Source organism: Rhinolophus ferrumequinum, chromosome 24, assembly GCF_004115265.2.
Source record: "Rhinolophus ferrumequinum isolate MPI-CBG mRhiFer1 chromosome 24, mRhiFer1_v1.p, whole genome shotgun sequence".
Taxonomy (NCBI): Eukaryota; Metazoa; Chordata; class Mammalia; order Chiroptera; family Rhinolophidae; genus Rhinolophus; species Rhinolophus ferrumequinum.
In genome coordinates this window covers 23,542,604-23,551,772 of record NC_046307.1, presented here as the reverse complement: position 1 = coordinate 23,551,772, position 9,169 = coordinate 23,542,604, and positions in this window count along the sequence as shown.

Genomic DNA, 9,169 nt, shown 5'->3' with positions numbered 1-9,169 from the left:
TACCCACCTCCAAAACTGCAGGGATTCCCGGCAGCCAAATTTAGAAGATCTCAATTAAGCAGACAGATAATACCAGTAACTTCCCACCTATGAGTTTAAATATATCTCATTTGTTTCAAGAGCAGTCAAAATAAATGGCTCAGCTCTGCCACCCTCTGGTCCTTTCAAACATTGAAGAGTCCGTTCTTAGCTAAGGTTGTAGGGACAGGAGAGAGAGAGAGAGAGAGAGGAGAGAGAGAGAGAGAGACAGAGACAGAGACAGAGACAGAGACAGAGAGAGAGCTGTAACTTAACTCTATTTTTAGTTCAAGTCTACGAAGATAAAAGGTCCTGCGATCCAAATTATTTCTTCTTCTACCTTGTCATTTGTATCCCTCTAAGAAGTTCACCAATATTTTTCATAGGCTATTGTTTTCATCCTGGGGAGAAAACAAATATAATGGGAGATGGTTCCTTTCCTTCAAAGTCCACGTTTCTATGAGCATCATTAAAAAGAGATGGTGTTTTGTGAGGCTCCATGATTTCAGATTGCAGAGTAGATTGGATCCCCAGCAGAGCTGGTACCATCACTGGTAACAGTCAATCTTTTGTGAAGGTTAGATTCCTTAGTCGATGGCAACACTCTGCAACTGAAGAGAGTTGAGTTGTCATCATGTCTGCAGTAACTGTCTCCTTAGAAGCTGGCAAGCAGAGGGCTTGCTGGTGGTACAGTCTGTATCAGCTTTCGGAGTGGGGTCGAGAGCCGAGATTTACGGCTATTCCCCAGTCCAGCAGGAAGCGCAACCCTGGGACAGTGGATAGCACTCTGGAAGTCATCTGATTTATTCAGTGAGCACCTTCTGCACATTCTAGCCGCCTTCCACCAACTCTGAAGAGGCAGGCAACACTGGGCTTTCTCTGTGGGCTGTTCCTCAGGTTAACTAGAAAGTTTGCACTCTAAGGGACTAGTAAGGTCTGTTGAGAAAGAGTGAAAGGATCTCTACTGCCTGATAGAAAGCATCTTTAATTCATGAACCAACCAGACCAAAAATTCTCTAAACAGGCAAGCAGGGAAACATGTTCTTAAAATATAATTTAGCTCTTCTTCCCCACTAAGCCCCTTTCTCTCAGAAACCAATTCCTGAAATTTAAATTAAGAACCCTATTTTCCTGCAGCTCTATGAAGCCAGAAACAGGAGCTTATCCTTACCAAAGGAAGGAGTGAAAGAAACACACCTTGTTTCATTTGAGCTGGCTTGCTTTTAACTACTTGTATCAGTGTAAGGAAGACCGTATGTTGAAAGGCTGTGGTTTCACAGTACCCTGAAATCCCCACGGGTAGGGCAGAACCTCCTTGGATAGATTGAAATCCCTGCAGATAAAGAACTTCTGAAAATTCTGAAATGCTGCCCTCCCCACTCCAGCCCCATGTGAAGAGAGTGAAAGCCATGACTTTTTTCTGACTGTCCCAGCTGAACACCTTGAGATATCAAGGAAGAGACGGGCACCCTGCAAATATCTCTCCCAGGCTTGAGTAATCGAGAATTTTGAGAGCCCAGGCTAGATGATGCTTCTATCAATTCTTTATCCTGTAGCTTCCTTAAGGATTTCTCAAGCTGTAAAGACAGCAATGGCAGGAGATAGGTTTGCTCATACGTGGGTGCTATTTCGTGCTGTTTTGATGGAGCCGCGTGGTTATTTAAAGCAATAATTAAGGTGCTTTATCATTCTTTGGAACAGCAAAATGAGTTCCAAAGTAGAAATTATTGCCCAGTAATTTTTAGGATCATTAAGGCTTCCTCAGCTAGCATCTAGACCATTACTTCTTCCTCCTTTGCAATCCGCTCAGGGCCCTGCCTCCTCCCACTGCCTCCCTCTGCCTGCATGTCCTATTGCATCTCATTTCATGAAACAACTCTGTCAGAAGATGCTGGTTTATTTCTGAGGGGGTTGAGGGTGGAGGGGACTAGAATGGACGTTGCTCTCGTCGCATTTGTTTTAAGGTCGCCATTTCTAGTCCTCCTCTTGCCCACGCATTTTGAAATTTCACGGCTCTGGAAAATTTCCATGGGAACATTGGGTCGAGAAGTCAGAGTATAGAGAATGGCACACCAACAATATACCCTTCAGAAAGCCCTGCAAGGAAAATTATATTTTACAGAAGGCCATTAACCAGCTACAGATCAGTACCAGCTAACTAACCTGACTGAACGTTTGCGGGCTGCATCCAGATTTCAAGCGTAATGGGGCTCCCCTTGCCACAGTTGCCCTGCTTCACAATGACCTGCCCTGCTTCAGATTCAGCTGCTTTCTTATGCAACTTCAGAAACCCAGCATCCTATTTAAACACACCTGCCTCCTGCAGCAGACAGAGGTCAGTGGGAAGTGGGTCCTTGTTCTGGTACTGCCTCCGGCTCACCATGGAAACGTACGTAAGCTAATCACCTTTCTTGGCCTGCTTACTTCCCCGTAAAAAGAGGGAGTTGAAGGAGAATTTTCAAAGCGAAACTCGGGACATGTTCCTGGGTTGAAGAAAAGAAGAAACGGTGTATCGTAGTGCTATAAAATGCTTCCTTGTTCCCCCATTTCAGGGTCAGGCTTGGAACCCCATCCCAGGCCTTCTGGTCGGCAGGTATGGAAAGGTTAAGAAAGGGGAAGAGTCTTGGCCCTCAAGGAGATTAACATCTTAATTTTTTTGCTACAAAAGTAAAGGTATTTCATGGTGCTGATGGACTTGCCTCTAAGACAAGCTTCTCACCTGAGAATCCCATCAAACATGAGGATAGTCCACTCTGGGATTTTAGCATGCATGTCCTATGGAGGCTGTAACCCATTTCCCATGGCAGTTGTTTGAATTCTCTGTCAGAGCCTCTGGAAGAATCAAAGAGAAATGCATCAGAGCAGAACTTGTGAAATACCCCTAGGGAAATAACTGCAATATGTCCAGGTCCCCTCCCAGCCTGGTCCCCGCCACACCCCCACCCCCATACATATAATTGAATCATAACAGGAAGCTTCCAGCAAGATTTAAGAATATTTTCCTGTTTGTCCCTGTTACTTTAGCTGTAGTTACAGGCAGAAAAAGTGGGACTGCTCCAGACCATTAGGGAGGTGCATCTAAATTCATACCATTAGCTAAGCTATACTAATAAAAAAAAAAAATATATATATATATATATATATATATATATATATATATATATATAAAAAAGCAGGTGTGGGTGGAATTGGGCCAGCTCTCTCCAACCCCCACCCCCAAATAAAACCTCACCCTGGCAATGATGTCTCTAAAATTGCTTCCACACTCCTGTAGCTCCAACAAACACTTCTTATAATCAGAAAACACTGTTTCTGTCTTCCCCAACAAGGATGTAGTATGCTTTTAATCAATGGAAACCTCTTCAAAATGTTTATACGGTGACATGACAAATGGTCCTCAATCTCCCTTCATCCGGCCCTGGAATTAATGAGAATATTGCAGACTGAAACTTTTTTCTTGTTCCCAAAGGTAAAAATTAATAGACTTAAAAATAGACAAACAATTTTAGATTTCCCATAACACGGAAACCACACTGTAAACCAACTGCTTCCTACCCTTGCCCCCCGCCCCGTCACCATACAGCCAACTCCTCCTTTGCCCCTGGAAGATTCAAATCAGAGATATTAAAAAAAGACCTCTAGAATGGAGAAATGTTCAAACAAATATAGTGAAATAGTAATTGTATATTTGAGATGGATAACAGAGCCAGTCACTGTAAAATTCTTTCATTTTGCCCTCCATTTCCTCAGAGTCTCAATTTTCCTTTCTCTAGTTGAGCTTAAAGGTTTTCCCAGCTGTGAAGTTGTTTTCTAAAGGCCACTTCACCAGTTGTCTGTTAACTGCAGGGAAAAAAAACAACAACAGGCCTTCCCCCAGATTCTAGGGTGGTCCCACTCTACATCTCATCCTCTCAGCTTTCCTCCCTAAACCCATCTGAAGTTTTCCTAGTACAGTGGAAAGGGCACTAGATTTGAGGTAGGAGGCTGAGATGTAGCTACCAAAGGCGTTATTCTGAGCAAGACCATTACCTCTCTGACCCGCAGTCTCTTTACGTATTTGCAGATAGTGATACCCACACCACAGGTACAATGTCTAGATAAAATAACATGAAGAGTGTTAACTCCACCCCGTCGTCGTAAACTGGAAAGCGTTCTCATTATTATTTAGTCTCACAATCCCTCTGAAATTATCACTTCTTCCCGTTTGCCAGAAGAGGTCATCAAAGAGCTTTCTTTCGGAATTGAAACAGGATCCCAAAGCCAAATCCACCTGCCCTACTGAGTGGCTGACAGTGACCTATCATGGATCCCCTTACCGGTGAATTACTCCATGCTTGCTGCAGAGCCTATACATGCATTTAAAAGACCTAAATTCCAGTCAATTTCACTTATCAAGCACCTACATCCCTTTTTCCCAGATATTTTAATAGAAGGCACCAGATGACGCTCTGCAGTTAGTTGTACACTAGTAACGAATTGTGAATAAAACTTGAATTTATCACGATACGGCTATTGAGCACCCACTGTATGTCAATCTCTTTAAATTATGTGATTTAATTCCCGCAATAGCTCTGATCTTATTTCTCATTTTATAGTTTAGGAAAATTAGGCTCTGAAAGTTTATTTTACCAGCCCAAGTCAAAGCCTTGCCCAAGTTTGGCCATGATTCTATAGACGATGGGAAGCTAAGTTTTAGAAAAAGGCATGGCATTGTTTACCTCTTCTACTAATATGTTTTGGACCTTCGACAAATTCTTTCACTCTGTGACCTTAAGTCACCCACCTGTAAAAAGCTCTATCTTCCCAGATTTCTGAGTATAAAAACAATTCACTGGAATAGTCGTTTGTCATTAAAAAGCAGTACAGAGATGAGACATTCGTTCATTTTAACTTAAATCTTTTAACTGCTGATAAAAAATAGGGACCTTTTTGCCTAGGTCCATTTCCAATATACAAACATGTCATCTATAATCTGTTAAATGTCAGAGAATACTGTTTTGTAACAGTACTAGACTGGAAATCAAGTATCTTTTTGATCAAGAACCAAACAAAACAATCCTTGGTCTTCCTCTTCTCAGACCTTGGTCATAAACAATACAAATCTATCAGCCCACCTACTAATCCAGTTTTTGGTATAGGAAGGATTTAGAGTTGGTATGGGGCCACTTTCTAGCTATGTATCACTGTGGAGAGTGAAAGGAGCAAGCAGCAGGGCGGGGTGGGAATGGATCCCATCTGGAGGACTTGACGACACACATCTTGTCAGTCGCCCAGCATGAGATCACAGTGTGCCTGGAAAGGCTTGGCTGTGGCTGGAATCAAGAAGGATTAAACCTTTTCTGGAAATCTTTCCTAAGTCTAAAATCCCTTGAAAACATTCACTCAACTAAGAACCTACAACAAACAATTCAAGGCACAGGAACCAAAGATGAGCACTGCCCCAAAGATCAGAACTGAAAATTTGGTAAAGGGAGCTGGACATGAATAACTAATTCAAAGGACGATGTGGTAACAGAGGCAGAGGCAGAATTCAGGGGAGAAATTGTGTCTCACAGGAAGAATCAAGAGTTCTTGGAGGACAGGAAGTGGAGCTCAGACTGGAAACGAAAGGTTCCTTTCCGTAGCAGTTGACTATCTGGATTTATACAATCGTGGTGGTTTCACCCACCTTTCAAAAGGTTAAACACTGGTAACTACTGCCCCCAAGCAGGTGTTCAGGTAAAGGGAACACCTCTTTATACCATTGAAATCAGAGTATTAACAGTGTCTGTGTGACCAACGTTCCAGTAAAAAAGGGCCTTCTCATGACTCTACCCCCATCCAAGCTCTGGAAATGAAGAGGGAAAATGAAATCACAGGGAAATGTATGGATGGACATATCACACACATACATACACCTGCCGCTTGTCTCCAAATCCTCTTGTTCTTGACTTAATCCCCTAAGTGACTTCATGTGTACAAACGAGGCCAGACCAGTTCACGGGACAAGGCCTCTGCTTACACGTCCTAGGACCCACTTGGCCTCATCCATCTCTTCAGCTGCATCCAAAGCGTGGCCGTTGGCATGACAGGACCATGAGCTAGAAAGTGATCCCAGGAATGTCTTAGCCACTGCTGCCAGCCACGGCCACTCCTGTGTAGCTCTGGACGCTGCTAAGAGAAGTGGCAATCTAAATGGACTGTTTAGTGACCTCCAGTCAGGGGCAGTGTGTCTCCAGGTAACTGCTATGTATTTGCCTTTGGGTGATTTTGCAAAATGTCTCAGCCTGGAGAAAGCAGCTTAGACTTTCAGGGTTTCAGTCAGAAGTTGAAGTTCAGGGAGGTCTCAATAATGAGTGGCATACCCAGAACTAGAATATATACACTTTCCGGTTTTTCTATCAGCTTTGTTTTTCACCTCCCTACATCTGCCTGTTATCCGTCTCTCTATTATGATAAGGCAGTGTACCATGAAAAGCAGGGCATCAGAATAAAACAGCCTCTTTTCTTACAATGTAGGAGGGGATAACAGAAATGCCGAAATAATTACTAATGAGGAATGTAAGAAATATGTAACAGAGAAAGGAGGGTGCCATGAAGCGGGCAAAAAATAAATCCTGGAACATTTCAAGGCATAAGGGCCCACTTGGGCGGTAGTACCTTAAAGAACAGACGAGATTTTGACGGATGGCCAAAGAGTATTCCAGCAGACGGAACATGAACAAAGACATGGAGATAAAACACCAGGGGCACATACAGAGAATAGTGATTATCCATTTAAGTGTAATGAATGGTGGGCATGATTGAAAGATGGAGTCCATCCCAACAACCATAAGTGCAGGGTAAGGGGTAAGGGGCGGGACGCTGTTGAGTCAGCCGTTCTCACAGGCCAACAGGGCATTCATTCATCCCTTGACGGGCACGGCAGCTCATTCCATCTCCTTTCTATTAGCTGACGCTTCCAGCCTAATTCAGATTTTCCTGTACTTATTTTGGGGGAACTTACCTTTTCCTTCATTTTAGGAACAGTACCCACTAGAAATTCACATCTTCAAGGGCATCAACTAAACCCAACAAGTAGTAAGCATTTAGTTTGTGCGGGGGTGTGACAGCAGTATGGTAGTCATGGTTCTACACTGAGACCCCTTTTCTACAGTGACTCTGAAAAACTTCACTTCCAGAGCTCTCTCTTTGTGTCAAATAGCAAGTCAATACTTAGTACAATGCAGGTATTTCTACAGGGGAGCGTGTGGTCCAAATACTATTACCTTTTGTTGAGCTGAATTATTAAACAGAGCTGGCCTGCAAGAAAAGTCTAGTCTACCATGTCCTTTTTATTCTCAGCTAACATCTGAAATGACTTCTCCAGTTTAGACAGCATCTCTCTATTCAAAGCAGGAAATCATGTCCATGGAGAAAAAGAGGGTATGGAGGAGAAAACCACCAAATGTGGATTTAAAAAAAAAAAAAGACAAAATGTAACCGATTTTTCATCAATTCATTGCTCAGTGGAATGAGCATAAAAAGAACAGTTTCTTTCAGAATGATTTACCTTTTCTGAGTAAATTCTCTAGACATAATATTGTGGGGAAAGAGGTTAGTATTACCTACCCTAGTAAATGAAAGATTGGCCCAAATCTGTTTTGAAAGTGGTGCTTACGTATCAAAGTAGCATTCTAAACTCCATTTTTTTCACATTAGATATATTTCTACCTCATTAAAGGTTGACCCTGCTCAGATTTCCATTTAGCCTGAAGAGTACGTAAGAAGCTAAAAAACTGGATGTTCCCACAATGCATGGCAGAGCATTAAACTCAAATTTTATACTATGAATTTAAAATTCATACTATCTCTTATTTTAATGGTTCGATTTTCCAATGCTTCGTCCATTATATTTTCAGCACTAACAAGTTAAAATGAGCGAATTAAATCCCCAAGGGATGCGTCTCGCTACCTAGTCTATCAGACATAGATAAAATGCCTGCCCAGTGTGATTCTTGCGTATTAGACAGTAGTGCAACACGATCTTTTTTTAAAAAAAAAAACAGCCAAGTTTTACTTCAAGACAAACACAGCAGGGACCTCAGAGGCTTTCAATGTTAAGTCTGAGAAACTAGATACAATGCACAATACACGTCTGCAAGTGCTGTAATTAGACTTGAAAGGTACATACAATGTGCACAAAGTGACCAAGACAAAACCCTTAATACCTTGAAGCCCTCTAGGTAAGATTGCCACAGGGTGCCCATGTCTCAGTGTACTGCATCTTTGTCACAATCAACCTGTTGGCTAAAATCACTTATCTAGAACTGATGCAAATTACTGCGATGTAAATAACTCGTGTGATTTCAGGGAAGAGAGGCTGGCACAAGACTGGGAAGGGCAGTGATGGCTCCCTTTCTCGCTCTTCAAACATACCCAAGTACTTCCAAATCACAAATTATTTGGTCCTCTCTCCCAGGAAGACCATTTCCAGAGACCTCATTCTCCAACTTGACTGGCCCAGGGAACCCACGGGAGGAGACCGAATTGCATTGCAGCCATAGTGGTGAACACGCTGGAGCCATGGTTGGAAAGTGGCCCATAATGAGCTGAACAGGACTAGTGATATCCAGTTCACAGCTAAGAAAACATTCGTGACAAAGCAGTGTTAGATGGATTTCAAACACTCCACACACTGAGTTAAAACATTATCAAACAAAGGCTGTCAGTCACTGGGTAAAAGGATATTTACATGATTTATCTTAGACTTAGTACATTTTTTTTTTGACTCGATTATCCACTAAGATGGGCCAGTTTCTGCGAATAGAACCAGAGTGCAATCTCAAGAGTCTCACCCCAGCCTTGCCAAAGCAAATGACTTCTGCATAACTGGCAGTCATCTCCAAAAGACTCATCCTTCATGTTTTCCCCCATTTCACTCATTTAGATATTTGCACAAAAGACCTACCCCTTTGTCTTAAAAGTTGCCTCATTTGATGTTTAGGCAGAAAAGCAAATCCCATGTTATGATTCTTCTGCAAGTAATTTTACATTTCCCTTTTTCCCAAAAAAGGGTAGCTGCCAACTTAAATGTTTTGACACAGGGGTGCAAGTTCAATGTGAACTTTCAGCAGCTCCAGGGGATGTTACCTGTAATAGCACACTTTGCTTCCTTACACTTACTATTCAA